We start from the raw sequence: 9,411 nt of genomic DNA, 5'->3' as shown, positions 1-9,411 counted from the left end.
AGAAATTGTTTAGTTATTCAATGACATCCAACGAGTAATTATTGTCTACAAAGAAGATCATAGAATTAAAGGAAAGGAAAAGGGTTTGTGTCTATTACGTAACTCAAGAGCTATTTTTCTATAGCCAATCTTATAATGAGGAATATGTTCTGACTGGTACCATGACTCCAATATAGTAAAATTTCATCATTAATATAAAATCTTCATCACATATTCTACTTCCACTCTGACATGCATAGCTATATATTCTAAAAAAAAAAAAAAAATACTTTTATAGCATCTTTAAGCCAAGAGTAGCATTTGGCAACCATGAATCATGCAAGACTACTCCCATAACGAACGATTTCTTGGGTAACTAAAAACTTAGATGAATGAATAAAGAAATAAATAAATACTTTGACAAAATAGATTAATGACTTCCACTTTCCATTGCTCGTCTTACAAAACAGGTGATTGGTTGGCCAGTTTTAGATTCAGATGGGCTAGTGCTAGTATGGGCCCTTTCTTGATGGCAGCCCCTATAATTAAATAAGGTATTAAAAATCAAGTTGTTCATATGGACCTAAGAGCTTAGCCCACCAGTTGGTGAATTGTGTTCAAGGATATTTCTTTTACTTAAATTTCTTACCATTTTAACAATAGATTTATTTGTATATGTAAAATTGCAGATAAACTTTCCTACGAAGAGTTACGAAAGTATATTACTGTAATGTTAGTCATGATATAGAAACCTGTTTTAAACACTGTACCGAAAAGAATTGGATCCTATTTCCAGAGACTTGATAGAATATAGTATAATACTGTACTACCTCAAGAGGGTGCTGAGTAACATCCCTTATTCTTTGACATTTTAAAATTATTTCACAGAATATTAAATTTTGGAATAAGACCAAAAATGTACATCTATCATTCAATGCTAAAAATATTCTAAAGCACCGGCTTTTCTTTATTTAATCATATTTAGGACTGAATCAATCAACTTCTGCAAACACTGAGAAAGGCTGTCTTTTCACTATGTGCAATAACGAATTATTCCTTTTCTGTGTCTTTTTGTTAAAGAAACTCAAACTTGTTACATCCAAGAACCGAATTCTAAATACCTAATGAAGGGAAGAGTTAAGGATCAATTTAAAAGATAAATAAATACTAAAGTGGTTGTTTGTAATGAACAAATAAAAAGTTCTATTTGATCTTATAATGAGTTCAGAAAATGTCAAAAGTGACCCGAACAAAATATTCATCACTTGTTAAACTATCTTAGAATTCAGTTTAGAAACTATATTATGGCCTTTCAGGACCAGACCACCAGTCAGTCCTGTAAAAGATAATTACATCTTGTACCCCTTCCGTTACAGCCTTACTTTCGAGTAGATGCATGCAGGAAGTGGTGGATGCTAATGCAGGGAGGATTGACACAAATGATATTATCCATATAATATTACTCAGGTGAAACACTGGCTCATATGAGAGAGAGAGAGAGAGAGAGAGAGAGAGAGAGAGAGAGAGAGAGAGAGAGAGAGAGAGAGAGAGATTCAAATACAATATTATGTTCTTTTTCGGGAGGAATTAAAACAAGAAAACTCGTTGCAGCCATCCATTATTTAATATGATGTATGGCTGCAGCGAGTTTTCTTCTTTTAATTCCTCCCGAAAATAACATAATATTGTATTTGAATATCTCTCTCTCTCTCTCCCTCTCTCTCTCTCTCTCTCTCTCTCTCTCTCTCTCTCTCTCTCTCTCTCTCTCTAACACACACAGTTTCTTTAATTTGTTATCTATTTAGAATTATCTTTTTCCTACTATCTTTCAATTTGTTTCATGAATATCATTTGATTCAATACCTAAGTGAGAGTCAGATTTTTTTTAGTGTTCTAGGGTGAAGCCAAAAATCCACCAAAAGTTTATTAAAGAAAGCGATTATAAAAGCCAGAATCATGGGCAGAGATTTCTGTCTCAGGGCCTCTCTTGAAAACTTTTCTCTTGGAGTAATTTTTGGGGGGCAAATTTTATGCCTTTGGCTTATTTGGCTGTCGTCTACAACACCTCATGCATCTATCAGATTAATCACAACACAGAAATTGCAAATATATAAACGAGCAGGCAAAAAAATACGATGAACATAAACTTGTGTCTACGAATATCATAGAGAATAAGAAAACTGATAATCTAGCCCTCAGAAAATCTTAGAAAATAGTTGTGTTACTGTGTATAGAATAATAAAATATCTCTTCCTGGAAATCGTGAAGAAATAGTAAATAAATAGGTACCCAGGTCAGAAAAGGGGTTGCGTACGGGATCTGACGCTCTCCTGTGAAAATATGCAGGGTACTAATTTTAGTAAGATAGCAAATTTTGATTACAAATAATGTTTAAGACATGATATATAAACGTTAATCTCACTTTCCGAAATTTCAAGCACAGGTCACACGAGTCGCACTGCATTTATATATATATATATATATATATATATATATATATATATATATATATAGCCTACATATATATATATATATATATATATATATATATATATATATATATATATATATATATATACATACACATATATATATATATATATGAATTATATATATATATATATATATATATATATATATATATATGAATTATATATATATATATATATATATATATATGAATTATATATATATATATATATATATATATATATATATATATATATATATCTATATATATATGAATTATATATATATATATATATATATATCTATATATATATGAATTATATATATATATATATATATATATATATATATATATATATATATATGTATATATATATGTATATATATATATATATATATATATATATATATATATATATATATATATGTATATATATATATATATATATATATATATATATATATATATATATATATATATATATATATATATTAGCGAACAAAAATCCTACAGCGCTTATTCTTATTCTCTCGAAGGAGGTCATAAAGAGTAGAGGGGAATGATGGTGGGCCCCTGAAGGTCAAGTTACGACTTTGATGAATGATATAAAACGGAGGCATATGTCATGGTCTGGGGATCCACATCAGATTTCACATAAATCTTTATATCTTATGACACCTTGGGCAAGTACTCAGAATGACATAAGGCTTTTTCGATTTAACAAGACTATCTCTCTCTCTCTCTCTCTCTCTCTCTCTCTCTCTCTCTCTCTCTCTCTCTCTCTCTCTCTCTCTCTCTCGTTGATAGGAGAGATGCTGTTTTAGCATTCTACAGAACTTTGAGCTGAGACATGTAAACCGATATTATAAAGCCATATTATTCAGAAAAATAACCAAGAAAATCTCTCTCTCTCTCTCTCTCTCTCTCTCTCTCTCTCTCTCTCTCTCTCTCTCTCTCTCTCTCTACTGGAACTAGAACTAACAGTAGTACAGTAATGTTGATATTAGTAGAATGAATTATTATCATTGAAAGATATATCGAAAGAGCTCAAAGGAAGGGAGAGGAGATTCTTGTATACATAGAACAGTAACGTGAGTCATATGATTTCATTCATATTTAGTTAACCTATAGAAAATGGGATTAAATATACTGTATATTAGTAGACAAAATGCTAATGAAGTTGGTATCAGTTATAATATTAGATAAAAAAAATCTTTTGGTTTCATTAATTTCATAAAGGACTAGTTGTGGTCTACTTAGAGAATAGATTACCCTGCTTTCTATGCATACGATACCTTCTCTCTCTTCTTTCAAAGTCTTTTCATATATCTTGCAATAACAATTATTTATTCTATCACTATTAACCTCACTACTGCTAGTTATAGTTAAAGTTTATTCCAGCAATTCAGTACACATCTTAATCAAATAGGAATAAGTGAAAAAGAAACATAAAATTTTGCTGAACTGAACATCGTTGGAACCATTTTGCGGGTGGAAGCGGTTGCTGAAAGCTTGGAACAGTAATTTGTCCCGTCATTTGCTACTCCTCCCTGACAACAAGGAACTACTATATATTGATTTGTGCTGCGCAAGTCTTCTGTTTATAATTTCTGTGAAGGTAATCCTTAATAGCATCTTGATATTTGTGAAATTTTATTGTTAAAGTGGTCTTCTTTCTTGGTGTGATAATAGTCTGATAGAAGGGTAAAGCCTAGTAGTCCAAGAGCTAGCAGCCATTTATTTACCGGAGATGACCAAAATTCTAGTGGGTATTTTTGGAAAGGGTCTGTCATGGGACATCCAAAAATGGGTATCTTTAAGTTGGGCAAGGGTGGGTGTGGATGTTATTAACCCCCTTTTGTCCAAAAACGGACATTTCATATTTTGGCAAAATATGGGGGTAGGGGAAAGTAAATTGTCTGCAGCTCGTCTCACACTGGGCCTAGAGTAAAGAACTATATACCAAAATGATGCTATTGATCTGTAGATTTATTTCATATAAAAAAACATTATTTAAATTATTATTGGGGGTCACCAACGGTCAAAAGGTCAAGGTCAGCCCTTTGAAATGCCGGTTTTGGGTTTTAGCTGTATTTTGGCTAAATAAGACATCAAAATTTGCCCAAGGTTTACTAAATATGAATAGAATTTAAAGAAGAGACATAAATAAAGTTTTTTGAAGAAAATGGGATCTATTCCAGCAATATGACGGATATGACAACAGTCATCATTAAACGGTTACTGTGAAATTCACTCGTCAAACCGTTTCAAATTTAGTTGATAGATGGTTCACCTATATTACTGAGATCTGTTTTATTGACTGTGTGTGTGTGTGCACCTGTTTTGTCTTTAAAACATTATAAAAACAACCTCTACATTGTGTTCTAGCATCCTTGAAATTTTGTAAGTGTGCACCTGAATTGCCCCTGTCCTTGTCACTTGATGATTTTAAGAAAGGGTAAGTAGAAATTCCAGACCTTCTTCATTTGTTTTTTTACCACACTTCTCTGTGGCTTGCAGAATAAAGATAAGCCTAGTGAATCAGTAAAATGAAGGGTAGTCTCACTATCCCAGGATGTTATTTTCTGTACCAGGCGGGGAAGAGTAAAACCATCCAAGCATCTTTATCTGGAAGTCGGAATGAAAAGCCTCACAGGTAGTCGCAGAGTTGTGGAAATTCTTAATTTCTTGGGTCATGCGGTAAGTTATCCCACAGCTGAATCAATTGAGATGGATATAACGTCAAAAATCACAGCAGAAGGGCAGCTTTTACATGATTTGCTCTTACCTCAAGTTGGTCTCTCCACAGGTCTTGATTGGGATAATTATGACGAGCTGACAGAAACTCTATCTGGCAAAGACACTATTCATGACACCGTTGGGATATGCTACCAGAATAGGCCTGCTGAAGGGGAGTGCAAGGTGCTCAGACCAAAGGGACCACGAATACTGATGCAACTACTGACCAAGTACCTGTGAAAAGACGACGAATATTTGATGCGCCTCAGCGAAAAATCATGCCATATAAAAGAAAGCCACTGTCGAAGTTCGAATTTGAAAAATATTCACAAGATCCACAATCCAGCCTGGAGATAGCAAAGAAAATGGATATCATCTGGCAAATATGCTGCTGCCTGATGTCCAGCACCCTTATGTGGCGTGGCTGGAATTCCTTGGTCACAGGGGACAGACTCCCTTTGCAGCAGATTCGGTATATGGAAAATATTGAACTGCCTCCAACAAGATTGGATGTAGTTAAAGAAACTTTGGTCAGGTCTCAAAAGGTGTGAGAGTGCGGTGAGGCATATGCTATAATGACATATGACCTTGCTATCGCAAAACCTGCACTCCAGATCCAAGCACAAGAATCCCCTCTTTTTGACAATATCTTTGTTTGTTTTGGTGCATTTCATATTTCCATGGCCTATTTCAGCGCATTAGGTTATAATTTTGAATCGTCTGGTTGTACCGAGGTTCTTTGCTCGGCTGATGTGTTGGTTCATGGTCCAGTACGAGGGTTCATTGGTGGAAAACATTTTAACAGATGCAAGCGTATCCATCCCCTGTTTGCACTTGCCTTGCAGATTCTGCATTTTAAGCAATTCATTTTAGAAGGTGGAATACCCGATGAATGCATGGCGTTGTTGAATTCATTTTCTGCAGACCCATCACCCCAATCACTTTTGACATTATTGGAGTCCACTGCAATTTGTAATTTGGTGGAGAGATATGGTGAATTCTGTGATCAGACTCGTCAGGGTCATCATGGCTCTACTGCTAGGTTCTGGTTTCTCTACATAGATCTTGTTCATATATTCATGCTTTTTGACAGGGCCAGCAGGACAAATGACCTACACCTCTACATCTATGCTTTAGACTCAATGATTCCTATATTCTTTGCAACTCACAAGCCAAACTATGCCTGTTAAATGTCATTGTATCAACTCAATCTGCTCAATATGGAAATGACACATCCCGGAATCAAGCCAAGTTTTGAAGCAGGTGCACTCTCTGTGCGGAGAACTAGGAATACCTTTTCCAGAAGTGCAGTTGCTATTACCTTACAGCAAGCTGTGAATTGGGATGCTGCATCCAGTCAAAAGGGTATTGCTGCATTTACACAGAATGTTGCAGTCCGTTAGAGGTGGACAGTGACAAGATCTTTTAGGGGAGCAATTGTGAGTTGTCTCCTGGAAATGACTGGAATCACACTGGTGGATGATCCAATACAGGAACTAAAGCCATCAAGGATGGCCAAAGACAATGCAGACCTTAAGAGCACGATCACAGAGGTGGAGAACACTCTAAATCCATTCCCTGTTAATGATGATACTCTGTATTGCCTAAACACTGGCAAAGCTGCCTCGGATGGTGTGGAAGACAGACTTCTGCAGTCAAAAGACACTGGATCTACCTGGTATCAAGTTTTTGTTAATGAATGTAATGTAGATGGTGGGCGTTTTGAACGGGCTGTTAAGCGAAGAAATGTGATGAATGTCACACAGGATGTAGTAAAAGTTAAATTCACCACAAAGGACAAACAGATCAAGGAAGCAAAATGCACCAGAGACATATTTTGAGGGCTGCTGTATTTGTCAGTAACACAAGAACTTGATCTCAGTATTGTCCTGTCCTACCCTCTCACTCCAGTTCCTTTCTTATTGTGTCATATAACCGGTGATATGAACAAGACATCAAAGAGCACATGAATGGAAAAATTAGAAGCAATGGGAACCTTGAATGCCATACCAGACAGGACTGATGTCTATATTATTGATGCCATGTTCTTCTTCCGTACGCTTGACATGGCATCCACCTATGGGGGAATGGCAATGTCCACTTTGAAATAAGCTTGTAGCACTGGTGAAATTGTACACATAGTCTGTGACACATATACTAATGGGTCAAGTATCAAGGACATTGAACATAACTTGTGTGGTAGGACACCCACTACCTACATAAATCACTGGCTCGTCACGGAAAAGACCACCAGATCTCAACACGGCTTGGAGCACATCACAATGCAAAATAGAGTTTTTGGCCTTCTTGAAGGATGAATGGTCATCAGATAGATATGCATCGACTCTTAAGGGACATCAGGTCTACTTAGCAGTGGAACATGAATGCTACCTTTACACTTCAACAAGTGGAACTGTCAACACAATCCTGGTTCATGAGCTTCAGTGCAGGCATGAAGAAGCCGATACACGGTTACTGTACCATGCAAACTTTGTTGCTGTTAACCATGATGTGTCTCCAGTGATTGTCATTTGCAGTAACGACACTGACGTCTTCATCCTCATTCTCTACCATGCTAGGTTCCTTAATGGACAGATTTGGATGGATGCTGGTTTGAGTTCTAGAAATTCCAGGCGTTTCATATATATGTCACAACTTGCAACCAAACTGACCGGACCTATATGCGATGCTCTACCAAGCTTCCGTGCTCTGACAGGCTGTGATTATACAGCCTCTTTTATGAGAAAAGCAAAGTGGAAGCCATTTGAAATAATGAGAAACAACCCTAGGTTCACATCAGCAATTAGTCACCTTGGAGACTCAGATGTCATCGATCCAGATGTTGCTGCTGTAGTTGAAGAGTACTTGTGCATTGTCTATGGAGTTTGGAACCTAACAAGTATTGATGAAGCCAGACTTCAACTTTACCACAAGTTGTATGCCCTAAAGAAGGAAACTGATCCATTGGATAAAATCAAAACTACAGACCCCTGTTGTCTTCCTCCTTGCCAAAGAGTGTAGCAACAGAAGTTGCTAAGAACTAAATTTGTTGCACACGTATTGAGGAATGCAAGGAAGCCGATCCAGTCTCATTTGGTCCGGAAGGACATGGCTGGAAAGTCCAGAATGTAGATTGATGATTGTCTGGTTCACTGGCTCAAATACCCCTGATAAGTTAACCGTTGAAGAATCTGATGTACAGGAAGAAGAGATACTACCGCTAGAGAGTTAGGGGGTCCTTTGACTGGTCAGACAGTACCATATTGGATCCTTCTCTCTGGTCACGGTTCTTTCCCTTTGCCTACACAGACACCGAATAGTCTGGCCTATTCTTTACAGATTCTCCTCTGTCCTCATACACCTGACAACACTGAGATTACTAAACAATTCTTCTTCATCCAAGGGGTTAACTACGGCAATGTAATTGTTCAGTGGCTACTTTCCTCTTGGTAAGGGTAGAAGAGACTCTTTAGCTATGGTAAGCAGCTCTTCTAGGAGAAGGACACTCCAAAATCAAACCATTGTTCTCTAGTCTTGGGTAGTGCTATAGCCTCTGTACCATGGCCTTCCACTGTCTTGGGTTAGAGTTCTCTTGCTTGAGGGTACACTCAGGCACACTGTTCTATCTAGTTTCTCTTTCTCTTGTTTTGTTAAAGTTTGTATGGTTTATATAGGAAATATTTATTTTAATGCTGTTGCTATTCTTAAAATATTTTATTTTTCCTTCTTTCCTTTCCTCACTGAGCTATTTTCCCTGCTGGGGCCCCTGGGCTTATAGCATCCTGCTTTTCCAACTAGGGTTGTAGCTTAGCATTTAATAATAATATTAATAATAATAATGATGATGATGATGATGATGATAATGAAAGTGACACCGAGAGCAGCCATTCCTCGAATGAAGAAAAAAGAATAGATTTTTAGAGAAGTCCATATTAGTAATATAGCTGGAATAGATCCTACATTCTTCAAAAAACTTTATTTGTATCTCCTTTTTATATTTTACGCATATTTAGTAAAGCTTTAGCAAATTTTGATGTCTTATTTAGCCAAAATACAACTAAAACCCAAATCTGGCATTTCAAATGGCTGATCTTGACCTTTTGACCCCCGGTGACCTCTAATAATAAATTAACTAATTTAGTTTGATATTAAATAAATCTACTTATCAATAGCATCATTTTGGTATATAGTTCTTTATTCTAGGCCCAGTATGAGAGGAGCTG

At 36.1% G+C, this 9,411-nt stretch overlaps 1 long non-coding RNA gene across 1 annotated transcript in view; it reads left to right on the top strand.

Annotated features, from left to right (window-relative positions):
• The first annotated feature begins 3,929 nt into the window (after positions 1 to 3,929).
• The window catches only part of LOC137657150 (uncharacterized), a 21,713-nt gene continuing 16,231 nt past the window's right edge, over positions 3,930 to 9,411 (top strand). The window contains exon 1 of the long non-coding RNA XR_011047128.1: positions 3,930 to 4,067. This is a non-coding gene — a long non-coding RNA (uncharacterized lncRNA). The remainder of the gene's footprint in view (positions 4,068 to 9,411) is intronic.

Source organism: Palaemon carinicauda, chromosome 18 (assembly GCF_036898095.1).
Source record: "Palaemon carinicauda isolate YSFRI2023 chromosome 18, ASM3689809v2, whole genome shotgun sequence".
NCBI lineage: Eukaryota > Metazoa > Arthropoda > Malacostraca > Decapoda > Palaemonidae > Palaemon > Palaemon carinicauda.
This window is presented reverse-complemented; position numbering and strand designations above follow the sequence as displayed.